Source organism: Protopterus annectens, chromosome 8.part0 (assembly GCF_019279795.1).
Source record: "Protopterus annectens isolate FY-2018-M chromosome 8.part0, PAN1.0, whole genome shotgun sequence".
Classification (NCBI taxonomy): domain Eukaryota; kingdom Metazoa; phylum Chordata; order Ceratodontiformes; family Protopteridae; genus Protopterus; species Protopterus annectens.
This window is the reverse complement of record NC_056741.1, coordinates 1,380,588,712-1,380,608,779: the sequence shown is the minus strand read 5'-3', so window position 1 is coordinate 1,380,608,779 and position 20,068 is coordinate 1,380,588,712. Positions and strand designations below refer to the sequence as shown.

Here is a 20,068-nt window from a genome sequence, read left to right as displayed (position 1 = left end):
GAAGCTGTTGGGGTGTATATAAGTCAAAACCGCAGAGAAATGTTCTTATGTAAAAATAAACAGTTCTTGAAATGGCCATTTATTTCTGTCATGAGATTTCATATGGGGCACTAGCCAGTTTAGGATGTTGATGGCTGACAGAAAGCTCCTTCTGTGCCTCTTACCAATACCAGAAAAGATGCCTTGCTTGATTGAGCTTACTTTAAGGAGAGTTTTCTAAATGGGACCGACTGAACTGTTAAAATGATGGGTTAGCCCAGTGGAAGGGGCTTTCTATTTTTAGCAGGTGACAGGATTGTTCAGGATTGCTGTAATAGCATTTATGGCTTCTGATGCCAAATTGCTATACAGCAGCACTCTCAGAGTAACTTTGCATGTCTGCTGTGAGCATGTAATATTTGGCCATCTCAAGATGCATTTGTTTTTTAGGAATGTATCCTGCAGTTATGCAGTTTAATAATGTATGTTTGAATTACTTGGGGAAAAAAAATTAATGTGTACTGCCTCAGCATATTTGGTGAAACAATACCCAGATGTGCACCAAATAATGTTTCACATCATATATTTTGAGTCTGAGAAATCTGTATGATTGTCATTATGAATACATTTTGTAAGGGCACTCATATTGTTATCTTTAAAGCAGTTGCCAAAGACCATGTTTTTATATATATATATATATATATATATATATATATATATATATATCAAAGTTCTATTAAATATATGATCTGCCATGTACTAGTGTCCCTGCTTAGTTAAGCCCAGAAATGTTTTTTTCTTCTTTTTCTTTTGGGTGATGGCAAAAGTCTCTGTTTTTTCACTTCCATCTCCAGCCCCTGACTGTATGAGTCAACATATGTATAGGATCACACGTGGTCTGCACAGATTTATTCAAATAGAGCATAACCACAACCAAGCATCCATTGTTAACATCTGCATTCCTTCAGAGAAAGCACAGCTATCAAAAATTGTCAGCAGCCTGGCTCCAGAAAAGACTTTAAGCATTAAAAAAAGTGAACTCAGAAACTAATCTATTAGTATGGGATGCACTCAAAAAGAGTAGTTACAAGTGGTGTCCACCAGGGATAGGTTCTACGACCATTTATTTTTGGTATTTACTTCTTTGATGTTAAGGCTGTCATTAAGGTCTTGTGCCTGATCAAGTTTGCATACGACTGCGAATTTGTAGCTGTCATTAACTTCCCATCTGACTTCCGAATTCTTCAGGAGGGACTAACATGCATAGTGTTGCCACCTTTCATTATGGCCAAACTGGGCTTAGGCCACACCCATTGTACCTCCCTTAACCCTACCCATGCCCTACCCACATTCCACCCTTTTTGTGATAGCATTGTCGTGTCAGACGAGGGGGAATGTCCTCTTTTTCCATTCATGCTGCCTTTTTTTCTGCAGATTTACTATGTTTTTTGAAAAAAAAAAAAAAAGAAAGCATAATAAATCCACCAATTTAACAAATTCCAACAGTCTGTTTCATTTTTTGAAACAGAAATACCAGAGTTTGTACAATATTTCCCATACTACCAGACAGTCAGTTTGGTTTCTGGATAGTGTGGGGGGGTGGATAGACGCAGTGCTAAACATGCCCTAGTAAGTTGTGCCTGGATCATATCCTAAAGGTAAATGGCAAAAAATGCAGCACTATGTCTTTTGACAAAACAGGGCACACATGTACGTACCATGTAGGTCACACCCTTTTTGAAAGGTGACTTCAGTCACTAGGACCTGGGCACTTTTGTTGACAATGAACTGTTCTTTGATTATTATATATTAACTGTTGTTAGGAAAGCTTTTTACTTCACCAGAACTTATATGGATTAAGCACTTGGGCTTCAGACCACTTGTTTTACATTAGGAGGGTTTGTGGCTTGCACTGTGGTGGCAGGACAGGTAGCTTTCATCCTTCTAAGTTGGGAACTGCTGATTGAGAGCCCAGTGTCTGTTATTCTTAAAGTGTATTAGTTCTGGTTTAAGCACTTGGGCTTCAGGCCAGTTATTTTACATTAAGAAGGTTCGTGGTCTGCACTCTTGTGGGAGAAGAGGCTGGACTCTGCCCTTCTGAGCTAGGAATTTCTGGTTAAAGGTTTATAGTGCCTGAATATTTGAACTGTATCTTACTGAAATTGGTACACCTTGTTTGCTGTAGCATAGACTAGATCCAGGCCTGCTGAATCTAGCTTTGTTTATATGCTTGTTGTTTCCGTGGAACGCTAATTGCACCTAATACGTGGCTTCTCAGCGCTTCTTTGGATCACTAGTGATATCTGCATTGCTTACTGTACTTATTTCCTTGTTTCACTTGAAAGAAAGTTACTGTTTGTCGTTTTTGCATTTAAGTTACCTGTAACACATTGCACTTAAGTTACCTGGCACTTGCTCACTAAAGCAATTATATAAGTCAGCACTAAAAATTAAAAGCACTACACCCTCACTCCCCACTGGCCCTTGTTTTCAATTATTAAGGAATTCCCAATATTATTCTAGCATGTCCAAAGGTCAGTTGTCAATCTCCTCTCCGGTCCAGCTGGTGAATCTGGGAATCTTGAGGCAATGTTACAACTGCCTCATGTACACAGACAACCCTCTCCTCCTCCCAACAAATTCCAACACATGTGAGAGATGCAACCATATAGCCAAACTGGAGGCTAAGCTCACTCAACTCAGTACTGGCATAACCAGTCAGGAGGAGAAGGAAACCACACTCACTACAATTCCAGTCTCACATAGACCTACCACGACAGCAAACCAAACACATAACACAAAAACATACTCGGAGGCTCTAAATAAAGATCTGCCTAAGCAGCAGAGACCTCCAAAGCAGACACCCAAGCAACCGCTACCCCAAAACAAAACACGTGCAACACATATCTCACAAAGCCAGTGTGCCAAACAGTCACAGCCCTTAAGACTAAACAACACACCTGATACACTTGTAATAGGTGACTCTATCGTCAGGCACACTGACGTCCCGCTCACCAGGCTGAACAAGGAGAGGATCACGGTGAGCAGCCTGTCGGGCGCTAGGATCCGCCGCATAACACAAGCACTCAGGTCACTCCAAAGCAAGTACAGATATGACTCAGTCATTGTCCATGCTGGTGTGAATGACCTGAGACGTACCTCCCTGGACTACAAGAGACATAAAGGAGCTCTCTGAGCATGTAGCCCAGGCCGGTATGACCCTGACCTTGAGTAGCATCTTACCCTCACCAAGAATGATGTCACAATATGAAGACAAGATGATCAATTTCAACAATTGGCTTAAGTACTGGTGTCATTCAAAGGGGATCCAATGCCTGTCAGCTTGGGATGATATGCTCGACAAGCCACGATGCTTCGCTAGGGACGGCTTGCACCTGTCACCCCTGGGCTTTCGGATATTGGCAAAGGCTCTTGCTACCCCCATAGTGCCTTTTTTAGGCAAGGCTCAAAAGACAAACTCACCTCCATAGGTATCACAAGGGATAAGAAACTAAGAGTAATGCTACTCAACGCCAGAAGTCTAAACCTCAAGATGCACACACTCGAAATTCTTTTTAGCGTGGAGAACATCGATATCTGTGCAGTAACAGAAACCTGGTTCAGGGCTCCTGAGAGCACCCCAGAACTACCAGGTTATACCTCATACCTTGCTTTTCGGCCCCAAAACTTGGACCGAAGCACAAAAGGAGGGGGGGTATCGATATTCATCAAAGATACCCACACCTCCAGGTTGGTGGCAAAGCACGAAGCATCAGAGACTATCCATTTGAAACTAACAGTGGGTAAAACTGCCTTCCAGTTTATAGCCTGCTACAGACCACCCTCCCAAACCCAGGAACCCCACTCGGCCTTCCTGAGAACACTGGACAATATGAAGGTCTCTCCAAACACCATTATATTGGGCGACTTCAACTACCCAATCATAGACTGGGAGCATTACTCTAGCTCCAACACCCTAGCCCAAAGGTTCCTAGAATTTATAAACTCAAATGCTATGGAACAACTTGTTACCACTCCCACAAGAGGAGAAAACATACTGGACCTGATCATCACCAACATGGGAACTCTATGCTCCAGACCAGAAGTGTATCCCTCACGGGTAAGATCAGACCATAAACTAATCTCACTGGATATTCACATCCCGACCCCAGCCCCTGCCCAGAAAACCACAGTGAAAAACTTCTCTAAAGCAAATTTCACACTTCTCAAAACCGAGGTGGAATCCTTCAAAGCCCCCGGGCCTGTGGAAAATACAGCCCAGACCGCAGAATCCTTTATAAACGCATTCTATGAACACCTTCAGAAATGCATGGATCATGCGATCCCAAATAAAACCAAGACCCAATCCTCCAAAGGCAGACGTCCTGTCTGGTGGACCCCAGCCATAAACAAACTATACAATAGAAGGAGGAAGCTACTAAATGATAGAGCAAAATCCCAAAAAGGGAAGGCATCACTGATCAGTATTAGCAAAAAACTACGGGCACTCATAAAATTGTCTAAGACCAGCTTCGAGAAAAATTGCACAGGACACTAAGGATAATCACAAGGCTTTCTTTAGTTATGTTAGGAACCTGGGTGGTAATTCCCAGATATGCTCAGAATTAGTCCAAAATGACAAAAAATACACTGAACCCACAGACATTGCCAACATCCTAGCTGACAGGTTCAGCGCAAACCCCCCCCCCCTCTCCCCACCAAAAGGGCAAATATCTATCCCAGCAGAGTGCTGCCCCCCTGACATCTCAGATGCTCAGCTAAGAGCCGCCCTCTCCAAAGCAAAAAACACAGCATCAATGGGACCAGACGGTGTCCCGGGCTGCGTCCTACATGAACGCTAAGAAGAGCTAAACCCAAACATAAAACTACTGTTCAATCTCAGCCTTACTACAGGATATGTGCCCAAAGAGTGGCGTACAGCAACAGTGGTCCCTCTCCATAAAGGTGGTGCCTCAACGGATCCTGGAAACTATCGCCCCATAAGCCTGACTAGCTTGGTCTGCAAAGCTATGGAAAGGATCATCATGGACCTCATAAATAAAGATATTGGGGACCTACAGACACTGGATCCTACCCAGTTCGGCTTTGTTAAGGGCAGATCCTGCCTCTTAAACCTGGTTGATTTCTTTGAAACAGTCACCAAGGCCATTGACGAGGGGAAGGTGGTCCACACAGCCTACCTGGACCTCGCAAAAGCCTTCGATACAATACCCCACTCGGGCATTATAGATAAGCTCACCAGCTTAAATATAAACCCGTATGTCACTAGATGGATTGCAAACTGGCTCAAGGACAGAACCCGCATGGTTAGAATTGCTGGAGCCATGTCAGACTCCAAACCAGTTACAAGTGGTGTCCCACAAGGCTCAGTCCTGGGACCTCTCTTGTTTGGTATATATTTCTCGGAGGTACAGGCCAACACGGAAGGACTGTGGCTGACCAAGTTCGCAGATGACTGCAAACTGGGAGCCATAATCGACTCTCCAGCCGACACAAGCATCCTCCAAAAGGGCCTCATAGAAACAGACAACTGGTGCCAGAGCCATGGCCTCAAGCTAAATGCCAAAAAGTGTATAGTCATCCCCTTTGGCAAAAACAAAGTGCCCACAAATTACCACATAGGTGGTAATCCATTAAGTACAGAAGAAGTAATTAGGGACCTGGGGACCCAAATTGATAGCAATCTCTCATTTGACAACCACGTAGCCAAAGTGGTTAGAAAGACATTTTATATAGCCCACCTAATCATGAAGGGATTCACATCTAGATCAGGGGAGGTCATCGTGCCTCTTTACTCATCCCTCATCAGGCCCATAATTGAGTACAATGCCCCTTTTGGGATGTACCTTACCAGACACCTGCAGCAACTGGAAAGACCCCAAAAGTACCTCACCAAGAGGATCAAAGGGCTCAAATAGATGCCATATGCTGTCCGGTTAAAGAAACTCCAGCTCTACTCAGTGGCATACCGCCTGTTCAGAGGTGATCTGTGCCTGACGTATAAAGCCATGTCCAACCCGGAATTAATGGACATGCTGCACCTCAGAAAATCCAAATCCCATCGAGCTACGCGCTCGAGGGACTTGAACCTCAGCACTGAAATAAATAGGACATGCTGGAGGGACAGATTCATAACCCAGAGGCTCCCTTCACTCTGGAATATAATCCCAGTCCAGGTTAGGCAGAGTCCCTCATTGACTCTCTTCAAGAGGAATCTTGATGGGTGGATGGGAGATCGTAGGTTTACCCCGGGTATCACTTCTGTGTCACTGTTGGACAGAGGCACAGTATACTACCCTCGAAAAAGGGCATAGCAAAATAAATTTAAAATGGGTGACGAAAGCCAAACACATTCTGGCTAGGCTTATAAATGCCCTAGGGCAGATAGCCTAGTATGAACCTATGAAACTATGAACCAGACTAATCACCAGACATATTTCTTCCAGATCTAAGGAAGTTATCATTCTGCTCACTCTTCTCACATCAGGCCCACAATAGAGTATAATGGCACCTTTGGTATATACTTGTTTAACCAAGTGAGTTAACTTGAACAGACTACAGCGTTTCCTCATTAGAATAATCAAGGATATATCTTTCTTGAGCTACATAGACCACTTTAATGCTCTCTCTCTCTCTTGTTTCTTGCAGACTCTTGAGAGGTGATCTCCAAATATCACAGAGAGCCTTGAAAGAGCCAATCCTGTGGGATCTTCAACATATCAGCAAAGCTAACAACACCCTAAACGTGTGCTCAAGAGATCTTAAGTTCCACCAAAACATAAATAGGATCTGTTGGTGAGATAGATATATATCCCAGATTATCCCTCTTTTATGGAATAGACTTCCTGTAGAATAAAGCAAAGCAGCTCCTTGACCCTGTTTAAACATAATTTGTTCAAATGCATGTGTACTTGTAAATGCACTCCAGGTCTGGCCTTTCAAGCCTTCACTGAAAGGGGTTGAAACTAGGTATAAATTAGTCACGTTAATGGGTACGTATGAAATGGGATATTGTAATTAGGCTACTAATGATCCTCCATGTCAACAGTCTAGTATTGTCCAGTGACCCTGTTATACTACCATGAGGTAGACATACCCTTTCTAACTGGCATGACGTATATTTAATGACTGGTTACTTGATAGAAATGTGACTGTCTTGTGATTAACGTTAGTAAGTGCTGTTCACAGAAAGAGTGCAGTTTCTTAAAACATTCAAAAGCTATATGGAGGCCTGCATCCCTTCCATCCCTGTTATTTAAATATGCTAACTCAGAATGCATTATCTCAAGTTAAAGAGAAATCTGCAAGGTGCCACAGTCGTCATATTTAATAACAATCAAAGGAATTGCACATTGGTGATTGTACATTTGCCAGCCACTAATGTGCCACACAAGCTAGATGCCCAAAAAGGTTACATTAACTGTAACAACATAAGTTCTAAAACAACCTGAGTGACATACATTGAACTAAAAAGATAAAATGAAGGGCAAACGGTTAAAAGGTACAGCTCAAGGCAGTAAACATTTGGTGTAGATAAGTAGGCAATGATTGTAATAGTCTAATGAGCTGAGCATGTCTGCCATAAAAGCAGTGAGGCAGTCCATTAGCAGCTAAAGTAAGCAAGGCAGCTGCTTAACCTTTTGTGATCTTTCATGGTACTAAAGTAAATATGACAGATGGAGTTATGGTCGAGACCATAAGATCAAAGTTTGGAAACTTCAAAATTTAAATAGAATTTTTTTTTTTAATTCTTTTTTTGCAGGTGGGCAAGCCCCCCCTGCACCCCCCAGACCCCCTGCTAATTAAATATACCAACTCTGAGAATGCACTACAGCGAGGAAAATTCTAAGTACACCATTCCTCTCTGTATAGCGATCTCCATTTAAACAGTTCAAAGTTTTAAAACTTTGATCTTATAGTCTCGACCTTAAAAATGTCATTATTTTGAAAGTTTAAAATTTAGTAGTAGACCCATAGATATATATATATATATATATATATATATATATATATCAGTGTAAGCAGTGCTGCATTTGGTGCACAAAAAAGTAGGAGCCACGGGTATTCTTAAGAATTACAGAAACAGCAGAATGGCCAAGCTGTTAAAAATGAATGTTTTGAGTAAAACATAGGCAGAATAAGCTTACACACTACACTTTTTCCTTCCTGAAGCTCCAGGTAAAAACTATTCCTGCATTTGTTTTTCGAATATTTGTTTTTAAGTCGCTGAGCTGGCATTTGTTTTCGTGTTTGTTAACATGTGAGCCACATTATTTCTGTTCCTTTGAATGATATCATTAGTATTTTACTTTGAGACCATTTTGTTTTGCAGATTTTGTAACACAGGTAAATCATTAAGAAGCATATTTTTCATATGTTGCAGTGTCCATCTCCAAGTCATTTTCAAAAAATAAAATTGATTTGGAGCTTGGAAGTCTTCAGGTGAAGTGGTCTTTAGACTGCTTATTTGTTAAGTTCAGTGGAAATGCCACATGCTTAATGTGAATTAAGGAAATTAGTTATGAAGGAGTGGACTCAGCATTATACAGCCACTGACTTCTGTACTAAACGCCATGGAGAGCAAAGCGACAAAATTGTAGTACAGTTAAAAAACTGCTGTTTTCATGGCAAAACTTTTGTTCACAAAAGTAAAAGATAATCTGGTGCAGAAGCTCAGGCAAATTATGTGATGTATGAAAAGGCAGAAGCTGATAAGCAGATATTTACTGCTTTTTGGAAAAGAAAGATGGTCTTGTTTACTAATGGCAGCTTGTCTGCTTGTACTGTTGGCTTAGAAGGTAAGCGAACTGCCAGCTGATATTTACGATAAGCTGTGCCTCAAGAGTATTCACTGCTTACTCATGACTTTTCTTGAGAACTCTGATATCAGCAACTAGCATTTTTGTCAAAAAAGTGAGTGACCGCTTTGAGTACTTTGTGTAGCTAGACCACAACAAATAAGGTGTTCCAGAACCTGTATGGTACAGTTGCTTTTCCCCAAAGACATCAACACAGATGGCAGCTCGTCAGTGACTGGAAAGAAAAATGGAGTTGTAGCATTGGTACAGTTCAGTTTGGGACAAGAGAACATACAAGCCACCAACTGCTTTGTTGTTCAGTAGGCACTTAGCACTAAGTGCTTAATTCTGAGAATGTGATATCAGTGATTGATGAGTATATGAATTACATTCACTCTAAGGGTGTACAGTGTTGCCATTTCCATGCATTTGTAGAATAAAATTATTCTAAGTATGGCAAACATTTTGAGGTCATTTGGTAACCAGGGGGAAATGTAGTGGTGTTTTTGAGCTGAGCTGAGAAGAAAAAAAAAATTGTAGGCTAGGGGGAACGCAGTGCAGGACAGATTTTTGCTCAGCTTGTGGAACCAGTCTGTATTTCCATGTAGACGAAACAAAGTAACATGTACCCTAATCCTGGAACTCTGAGGCCCTTGGCAGCTGATTGTATGAGATTACTGAACATTAGACTGGTACTATGGAGAATGCATCTATCACAAAATAACCTCGGTCACTTCCCAGGATGCATGTACTTGATGGAGGAATTGAACATGTTTAGTGGAGATGGATATTTTTGAGTCATAGCCACTTGAGAATGTTGACCACTGGCTTACAGAATTTAAGACTCACAGTGCCACTTTCCAGTAATTAACAGTTGTCTTCTGATGTGAGCAGTATTCCATGACGGCCAGCAAATTGGAGATTTTCAGACTGCATTGCAGCAGTCAGTTCAAGCAGAAATTCAGTGAAATCTACAGAGACCAGGGTATGATCGGACAGTTTCTCAGAAAACGTTCTGCCCCTGTATAGAGCTAAATTTCTGAGAAACAGTTTTCCACCATGAACTTCAACAAGTTAAAGTAGATTCAGACATGACAAGTTTGTAACAATTCTCTGAATTTCTACGTGTGCTTCTGTTAAGCTTAATTAGAAGCACACTAAGGAGTGGGTATCTGGTGAGAAATGGTGGGCATGTTTTCCAAGAGCTGTACGTAGTGCATTTGCCTTGCAGAGCCAGTGGCTTTCAGCAAGGCCACTGCTGTACTGTAATGAAAGAAATACACTATGGTTAACAGTAATATATTAAACTAAAATGTCTCAAGTCTATTATTGCTGATTTTTTTATGTTAATATCCATCTGAGATAGAGGATTCCTAGGGAACTTTTCTGTATATGCAGAAGAGGTTGAGGCTCCTGGCATGGGGGGGATTTTACTCGGCCATCATGTTGTTTGAGTTTGACTGAACTTCTTTATAGGTTACATCTTTTCAGATATCAAAACATAGTTCAGGCTGACACATTGTATCTGTGAAGGGATGTGCCCAGAGAATTCTGCATTGTGAAAAAGTGAAATATTTTATGTGATAGTCGCTGACATGAGAGGGATTGTAAGGTGAGACCTAACAGTAGTTTATTCTGTTTCCCAGTACATTTAAATTTTGTATTTTTCCATGAATTATTTCTCGATAACTTTTTATTGCTGTATTGCATAACTGTATAGTTGCTACATATACAGTATCCTGCTTGTTACAGAAGAGATGCTTTGCTGAAGTATTTCTCTTGTTACTGAATGGATACAGTCCTGAAATGGTTGTAGGCTCTTGCCTTATGGCACAGTGGTGTAGTTTCTTTCTCTTTTATGGCTGACCTTGGATATAGGCATTCTAGGCATTCAGCCAGGGGCACTTTTCTGGCTTGTTAATTTTTTTCCCCAGTTCAAACAAAAAAAAAGAAAAAAAAAGCAGTGCAGCCACAACAGTCATTTTCAAAGTAGCCATGATTGCAGCACCCTGTAAAAAAAGTGCTGCATACTTCTCATTTTTGTGGGTTTCTGCTGAGTCTTTCCATTAATGTAAACGACAAATCCTGAATCATTACCTGCATCCTAGGTGATTTTGAGCAGAAAACACAGATTCATTGTCTAGATCATGGGTGAGACTGAGCAGAAAGCCAGAAATATTGAACAGTGGGAGTATATGTAGTGAAAGTAGAAACAGCATCAGATGTTTATAGCTGGCACCACCTTGAGGGTCTGCAAAGCAGTACTGTGGTCAAGGTGTGGGTCATTTGATTTGTTGTTGCAGGCAAGTTTTTTTTTTCTTTGTATTATGACAGTCTATCATTTATTAAGGGGGTGGATGGCTTTGCAGAACTAATGTGCATTTGTGAGAAGCAAGTTGGGGTAGTTTTGACAGGCTGCTGTTTGTGGCAAAAACATTGAAATAAATTATTATGGCCATTATTAGTTTTTATTTTATTATGGACAAGGAAGAAAAGATCCTTCACTCTCTGGACATCCATAAGCAGCTTGAACAGTACCTAAACAAAAGTACAGCCTTTGGGAAAACTGATTTGCTGTTTGTCTCCTGTGAATGTAAGAGGAAAGGACAATGAGTTTCAAAACAGACCATTTCTACATGATGGTCTCATGTGTAGCTTTTTGTTATATTCATCATAGGAAAGCACTTCTTGGTAGGGTTCTAGCTAATTCCACAGTGTCTTTGGTTTCTTTGGTAGATTTCTGGAAAGGGGTAGACTCGAAGTATGCTAGAGACAACAACATGGTCATCTGTACACACTTTTAAAAAGCTGTCTAATTGACTCCATGTTTGTAGATGTCATAAAAACCTTCAATTTTATTGGCCACACCCTGATCATGGATGCCTCCCACTGGTTCAGCATTTTTTTCTGAAAGCAACTTTAATGACTGAATATACTGTCTGACCTCATATAATTTTTCAGTATGGTAATATGTCTTCCACATGGCTCCATCTACCAGTTTCACCATTTATAAACAGACTCTAAATTGACATTCACAATCTTTTTTTTTTAATAGCGATGGCACTGTGATATATAGAAATCCAGCTTCACCTTTACAGCCATTGAAATGCATCTTGAAAAAATCTAAACACAGTTGCAGACTGTCTGCATAATAGTAGTAGTAGTAATAATAATAATAGTAACAATAATGGTAATGATGATGATAACCTTTTAAACTCTTCCCCCAAAAAGCATTGATTTTTGGAACAAACCAAAAACTTAAATCAGTCACACCAAATTGGCTAACAGCTTAAAAACTATCAACATTTCAAGTAGTTAGGCCTGTGGCTAGCTCAAAACCTTAACCACTATCACCAGTTAGAGACAAAGATAAACAAGCTACTATTTTGAGTAAGGAAAATACTGCATTTCCTTTCACCAGAGGGAAGAGCATCTATTCGCTAGGGTATACTACTTGCAAAGCTCGTGTGTGCTATGCCCTTTTTGCCTCTCAAAAGAAACACATGCCTTCCTTTAACAGGTTCCCTTGCAAACTCCATAGTGCAACTTACATTGCAGAGATCACCATTGACACTGATTTTTGATTAAAACAATGAATTCTATTTTCATAGAAATGATGTGTGTGAGTATTAAATGTAATTTCTGGTCTTTACCGTGATGTATTTAAAATTTCAAATGCATATATAAAATTAAAATAGACTGCATGTACTGAACTGTGAGTAAAATAAGCTTGACAGTACAATAAGTAATAAATATGAAAAAAAACAGGCTGTAGTAATTGAATGTTCTGGTTTAAAATTCCAAATTTAATGAAAATTCCATGTTTCTCCAGTACTTGGCCTAAATTGGGGATTTGCCAGGGAAAAAAGGGAAATCGGTGTCCTTTGTGATCAAGGCTTCTCTATTCAAGTTCCTGTGCTCTGAGAATCTCTGCCCACCTCCTTAACAGACATAAAATCTTACACAAAATTCAGGTAAACATTTTAAAATGTTGTCTCCAAAATAGCAAAATGCTGCTACTTCACCCATGATGGTGTAACTTAACAACAAAGATCTTGGCAGTCATAGAGCACATTCTGTGCACATCTTCCCTTCACCTTCTTTACTTCTCTTAATTTCATGTCAGCTTCCTGTATTCATACCCACTGTAAACACACTCCCAGTATCCCTTCTGTAGGTTGTATCATGTGGTCCTACCATTAGTTGGGGTTGACGTAGTGGTTAAGGTGTTTACCTCACAGACACAAGATGCAGGGTTTGATTCTTACTTTTAAGGGAAATTGGCTAGGCTTAAAATGGCCCACACAAGGACAGTTAGGCAAGTACTTATCCATAAACCTATGAACACACAACTCTTGAGTTATATAACTTATTTATAATATATTGACAGCAGTAATCCATACCAAAAAACATTTTTTCCATTTTTCCTCCTCCTCATTTCCTCCCGTTGTTTTTGCTTCTTTGCATGTTCAGTGAAAATGATTATATATTAATTTTTCTATGTAAATATTGACTACTTTGTACTGAGTTCTTGCTGTCATATTCACAAAATTAAATGATAGTACAAGTGGTTAGTTATAGGCCTTTCTCTGTAAGTATCTAATAAATGTGTGCAAATGGCTAACTATATGCAATTTCAACATTCAGAGGACTTTATCTGTAAAGTTAACATTACATGATATCTTTGTAACAACTTTAATGCATGTAAACATTTATTTGCTACTGCGTCTTCTGGGATGAGCCTGAAGTAAGTCCAGCTGAATCAGTGTTTTACCCCCCCCCCCCCGAAATAAACTATTGGCAAATAAGCTAGATCAGTTGTTGTTACCCTTCATTTCATGCAAGTAGACCTGAGAAGTATCTAAGCAAACCCTCTCTAAATGGTTAGCAAGCTGCATCACCCTCTGCTGTGACAGCCAGGGCAGGACTGTGTTTATTATTTAATTTACATGCACAGTGTTGACTGGGTTATTCCCAGTGGACAATTAGCCTTTTTTCAGTTGACATCCGAAGTGGTATTGATACTGACTAGGGGTAATTTGGCCAGGGGACTGGGAAACTTCCCCTACTCTTTTCGCCAAGTTCCATGGAGTCTTTTACGTCCACCTCAGCAACCACCAAGCTCAGGTAAATGGGGATTCAGTTTAACATTTCATCCAGTGCATGGCATACTGCAGTTTCAATACTGGAAATTTAGTCCAACTGGCTGATGTAGAAATAGAACAGAGGAAAGTCCAATTTTCCGTGGTGCAGGAATAAATATTTAATAAATCCACAAACAGGCAAAAATAATAATGTAGAAATAGAACCCACTGCCTTCTGATCTTCTAGCTTCATAGGGGGTGAGCATGTTTGGTTGTGCACAGGGGCATTCATTCAGTGCAACTGCTGCCACTGTGGGCTGTTTAGAGAACATCTTTGCTCAGAACATTTGTTAAGGTGGAAGTTGGACTTCCATCTGCAATTTTGTTTGCATTATAAGGTAGTTACCTAATCTGAGTGCACATCTGGTTTTGTTACTGGAGTATTATAAAGTGTTTTGTAATCTCCCCCCTTGTTGCTTTCTCATTCATATAATGAATGCACTACAGCACTGATCCTTGTAATGAACTTAAGGTTGTTGTTGTCTTTCTGCTTTTTCCCGGTTAGGGGTCGCCACAGCGGAACTCCAGTCCGCTAGTGATTGGCAGTAGATTTTCACAAACGCCGAGGTGCCAGGTCGGCATCCAACCTTCAGCAAAGGCACGCCCATTTACGCATGTCTTTCGAACGCCCACCCAACCGTGGGGAGGACATGCAGACTCCTCACAGAAGGCACTCCCTGCACTCCAGCCGAGAATCGAACGGGAGAACCTGTTGCTGTGAAGCAACAATGCTACCACTGCACCACCACAGATACTTCCCATAATTGCTGTCCTGAGGATTCCACTCTGTTGTACTGTCAAGGAATCAGACTTGTGGCTTCTACATTGTGGATGTTCATTGTAGGTATCATTGCTTCAGTGATGTTCATAAACCAGGGAAGTATCTACAGGTGAATTTCGATCCTAGCCAGGCTTGGTACTGTCTGTAGGCAAACTTTGGTGCTAGCCAGCCTTGCTTCCAGAACTTTGGACACAAGAGTGGGCCAGAGGAACTTCCGAAATATAACCCAGATTTGTGGAATCCCATGTATAGGTTTCTTTACCACCCCACAAAGATTCCAGATTAAAATATGTTGTCCAGATTCTAATATAAGGAGGCATGTTCCACAAATACACAGTCTTTAATGTGTGACAGAGCACTGCCTTATGGATGTCCGATTGCTCTAATTATCCCTAAAGTACTGTTGTAGGACAGAGAAAACCAAGAAAACATGTTCCTAATAGGCTCCTTCTAGTTCACATATTCTCCTTGCTTCTCCATCTGAAAAAAGAGAGCCCAAACACTGTGACCTGCTAAATCAACAGGAGTGAGTGCTAGTACATCTCAGCCTCAGAAGCCTCAACTTGATGGCATGGAGAATGAGACCCTGATCTCAAACTGTGGCCCTGATGTTGTCTGCTTTCTTAAGGAAACCGGAAATCCTACTACTAGGAAATTTTATTTTGACAAGTGGAGACAGTTTTAGGCATAGTATAAAGCCAATGAAATTCCCCCCAAGAGAACCTCAAACCCAACAGGTCTTTGGATACTCATGTTTTTGTTTTAATACTGGATTGACTTATATTTCTATCAAAGTCCACCTACCTGCTTTCTAAGCTTGTCTTCCTGTGATTTTCTGGCTTCTATCCCAGTAACTAAATTAGTCCTTAAGGGGTTCTGAATCTTGGGCTGCCTAGGGAACAAGTGGCCCTTTTTGAAATCTCACCTATATCTTGAAAGACTATGGCTACCAGCTTTTGAACCAGTATGCACTTGTGATTTAAATGTTCTTTATTGGGAAAGCATTTTCCTGGTAGGAATCATCACTACTGGGAGAGTTTCTAAACTGCAGGCTGTGATGACCGCTGAATGATATATTGTCCCTAAGAATGTATCCTTCCATAATGCTCTAAATTTTATCTTACATTTTTTTTAATCAGTCCTGCTTCGTTTGTTTTATTTTATCATTGTCATCAGCCCTCGTTTTCCTATTTTCTACATAGGATCAGGGTGTCGCATCAACTGTAGCCATCTCTCTCTCTCTCTCTCTCTCTCTATTTATTGATACTCTCTTACCTTCAACAGTCATGCCTGACTGTCTCAGGTCTTCTGTCACACAATCTATCTATCCCTTTGAAAGATGTCCTCATTTCCTTTTGTCTTCTTCCTATCTGTCCCAAATTATCTCCACCAGATTGCCTTCTGTTTTCCTGTATGAATTCCAAAATGCCCGTAATCTTTTCTGTTTTACCTTTTCTGCCATTGGAGCTATTTGTGATTCTGTTCTGATGTCCTCAGTTTTTTTCTGTCTGTCACACAGTGCGCATCCTACCACCCATCTCAGGTACTTAATTTCAGTCACATGTAGCTTCCTCAACTGCTCTGCCTGCACTGTTCATGTTTCCACACCATATAGTAATACCGATTTCACCACTGTTTTGTACACCTTACTACTACTGTCATCCCCACTGATTCTAGCTATGACTTCTTCATTCAGACTTCCCTTCTCCTCAACCACCCCTTTTAGGTACTTGAAGCTGTTAACTTGTTCCACTATTTTCTCTCCATTCTCAACTTCTGATTTCCCTCATTTGCTCCCATCCCAACTAACTTATCTGTACTCATTTTCATCCTGTGTCCCTTAAGTTTTGCATTCCATTCTCCTATCCTTTGCTGAAGCTCTTGTTCAAAGTTTGTGTGTAATGCCACATCATCCACATACAGCAGCTTTGTTGATCTGTTCCTCTGGCCTGTTCGCTAATGTAATTCGTCATCAGTATGAATAGTATTTGGCTCGGAGCTCAACCCTGACACACACACACACACACACACACACACACACACACACACACACACACACACACACACACACACACACACACACACACTCTTCCAGGGAATCCCTCTGTGAGTCCAAATACTGTTTGTACTTGAGTCATTCCCTTGTACATAGCCTGCATTAATTCTACCAGTGTTTCTGAGAGTTCAAAACATCATGGGGGCTGCCCTAGTCACCTTTCTTGGGACCTTGTCATATGCTTTTTCCAAGTCTAGGAATGCCTAGTTGGACTCTTTCCTCGTTTCTATGTTATCAACTATCTATCACCTCAAACATTGAGTTGGTTGTGTTGCATCCCATTCTGATCTGAATCCAAACTGCTGATCTCCAGCCTTACTTTCTACTACTCTGCATATTCATTTATTAATCACTCTCTAGAACTTTCATAGAGTGTAGTAGAAATTTAATACCACTATACTAGATGTCCTTCATGGATGCATCTGCAGTCATAACAAGTGGGTTGTCCTGTCGTCAGGCAGCCCTGCAGTCGGCCGGATTCCAAAGTCCGGGTCCGGCTTCGGCTGATGTCGCACTCCACCCGACGTCATCTCTGTTGGTCTTCGGGTATAAAAGCATCAGCCGACGCCATTTTCCTCAGTCTTTCTTGCCGCGTGGCGCCCGAAGCAGAAGCTGTTCGCAAGTGCCGGTTGGTCGGATCCAGAGATTACTTCTACCGAATACTACTTCGAAGACTTCTAAAGCTAAGTACCCCGTTGGGGACTCTTTCTTGCCTCAGCCGATGTCAGAAAAAGTTAACAATTGTTTAACCTGTGGGAAACAAATACCTCATAAAGATTTCCACTCTTACTGTCTGCCTTGTTTAGGCCCAGCCCACGGCGTAGCAGCCTGTTCGCCTGTGCCTCTTTCAACCGACGAGCGGCTTAGGCGTCGGTCGGAGTTTGCAGAACAGTTTTTCGGTACTGATTTTGCGTACATTATGCCGTCGGATCCTCCGACTACCCAATCTTCAAAACGCAAAGATAAAGACCGACACTCGCGGTCCGCGGTTTCGGCCGAAACCACGGCAAAGCAAACCGCGAGTGTCTCGGGTTCGGCGAAACCAGAAAAATGCTCAAAGTACAGCTGAACCTATTCTTACACCTGAGGCCCCTGCTACAATTCTTGAATCGACCTCAGAAATTTTACCCACTACGGTGGTTGACTTATCAGACACCATCCCCTTGGATGTCTCTACCCCAGCACGTGGTGCTGCTAGGCCTCCAGCAGCCATGTCCATTAAGGCCTTCGCCAGGGCTAAAGCAGCCAAGACTACTAAATCAGTGCCTGTTAAACCCCCCCTCATCCAGGCCCTCTTCTAGTTCTCAAATGCTTTCTTTGGCAGAAGATTTAATTTCTTTAATTAGAGGATCTCAATCTCACCCAGACAGGGCCTCTCAGCCCCCAGAGAAGAGACCTAGGGCAGAGCCCCTTGAGCCAGTGTCTTCTGATGATTCTGCTGATGAATCAGACATAACTGACCAGCCTGAGGCTCCCTTCTCCAATTTTGAAGATTCTGATGCTGAAGAATCCATTCCAGCTGCTTCCCCACCAGAAGAATTCTCCTTTGGGGAAACCTTGCATGCCATGCGAGAACAGTTCCAATGGCAGCAACAGGATTTTTCAGACTCCAGAAAAGACTTAGGACCTTTCTGCACCTCCCACAGCACAGGCCCTTAGCTATACCTCCTGTTCTCTCTGTGGTGGATGATGCTTTCAATGATGTTTGCTCCGCTCCAGATTCTTTACCCCAGCCCCTGCCAAACCAGACAGATTTTACAGGGTGCCAGATACTCATCACCACCTTTACAAGGCCCCACTTGCAGACCCAGAAACTATATCCCAGGGTCCCAAGGCAGTAGCAGCGACCACAGCTAAAACCCTATTCCTTCTGAAAGGGAAGCAAGGTCACTAGACAGATGGGGTAAAAGGTCTACACTTCAGCTACTCTCTCAGCTAGAGCTTTAAACTGTCAGTTTCACATGATACAATACCAAGAGTTTATGCTTGATCAGTTAACTAAAAACTAACTACTGATGAATCTCTTGATAAGAAATATGTATTAGAGATGGTAAATAACATACAACAGGTTAGCAACCATTCCTTAAAATGTGGCTATGATGCACTGGAGGCTTCATTTAGATCAGCCATGACAGGCACAGTGATAAGAAGGCATGCATGGCTAAAGGAACAAGCTTTACGGATCATGTTAAAGCTAAGTTGCTAGATGCTCCTATGGACAAGACAAGTTTGTTTGGTACACCTGCCCAGCAGGTTATGAAGAAAATGGAAGAAAAGGCAAAATCTGTTCAAACTGTTAAAGATTTCTTGCAGGTTCAACCCCAAGGTTTAGCAGGAACTGGCCTGCCAAAAATTGGTCCTTTCCTGACTCCACAAAATTTCAAAGGGGCAGGAATAGGCGTTCCAGAGGCAGAAACCAATCCAGAGGAGGTGCCTACAGAGGGCGACAGTGGCAAGGTAACAACAGAGGCACAGACACAGCCACTGCCACTACATCAGCACAACCACAGTGACTTAATCCTAAATCCGCCTACCAGGGAACAAATAGCAGCCCCTCTAGGCGGAAAGTTAACCTTATTTTCAAAGAACTGGCACTACATAACAAAAGACAAGTGGATTTTACAAACCATAGATCAAGGTTACCGGTTTCACTTCCACACTTTACCAGTCAAAAGAGGAATGCCAAATCTACCTCCAAATCAAAAACAGAGGCTCTTAGCCAGATAATGGAGTTAGCAAACATGAGAGCTGTGGAAAGAGTGCCAACAGCAGAACAAGGAAAGGGTTCTACTCCAGACTATTCCTAGTTCCAAGAAAGGAAAAAGTTGGAGACCAATTCTCGACCTGTCCACCTTAAATACATACATCATTGTCCCAAAATTCAAAATGCTGACCCTACAGCAACTTCTTCCCATGCTGGGCAAGGAGTCTTGGCTGGTAACTCTAGATCTCAAGGAGGCATACCTGCACGTCCCCATTCGACCAATCTGCAGAAGATACCTCAGATTTCTTGCAGGATCAGAGCACTATCAATTCTCAGCATTGCCCTTTGGCTTATCTACTGCGCCCAGAGTATTCACAAAATGCCTGGCATCAGTAATCGCCCATTGCAGACTACAGGGAATTCAAATTTACCCATACCTGGACGACTGCCTGCTACAAGGGGACAACAAAAGCAAGCTGACAACAGATTTACAAAGGGTCATTTACTTGCTACAAGGACTGGGATACACAGTCAATTTACAAAAGTCAAGGCTGATACCATCCCAAACAAGGACATTCTTGGGCG

The 20,068-nt window shown here is 41.7% G+C and overlaps 1 protein-coding gene across 1 annotated transcript in view; it reads left to right on the top strand.

The window, feature by feature from the left end:
* Positions 1–20,068, top strand: part of SIDT2 (SID1 transmembrane family member 2) — a 1,446,738-nt gene that overhangs the window by 1,105,012 nt on the left and 321,658 nt on the right. The window lies entirely within an intron of this gene.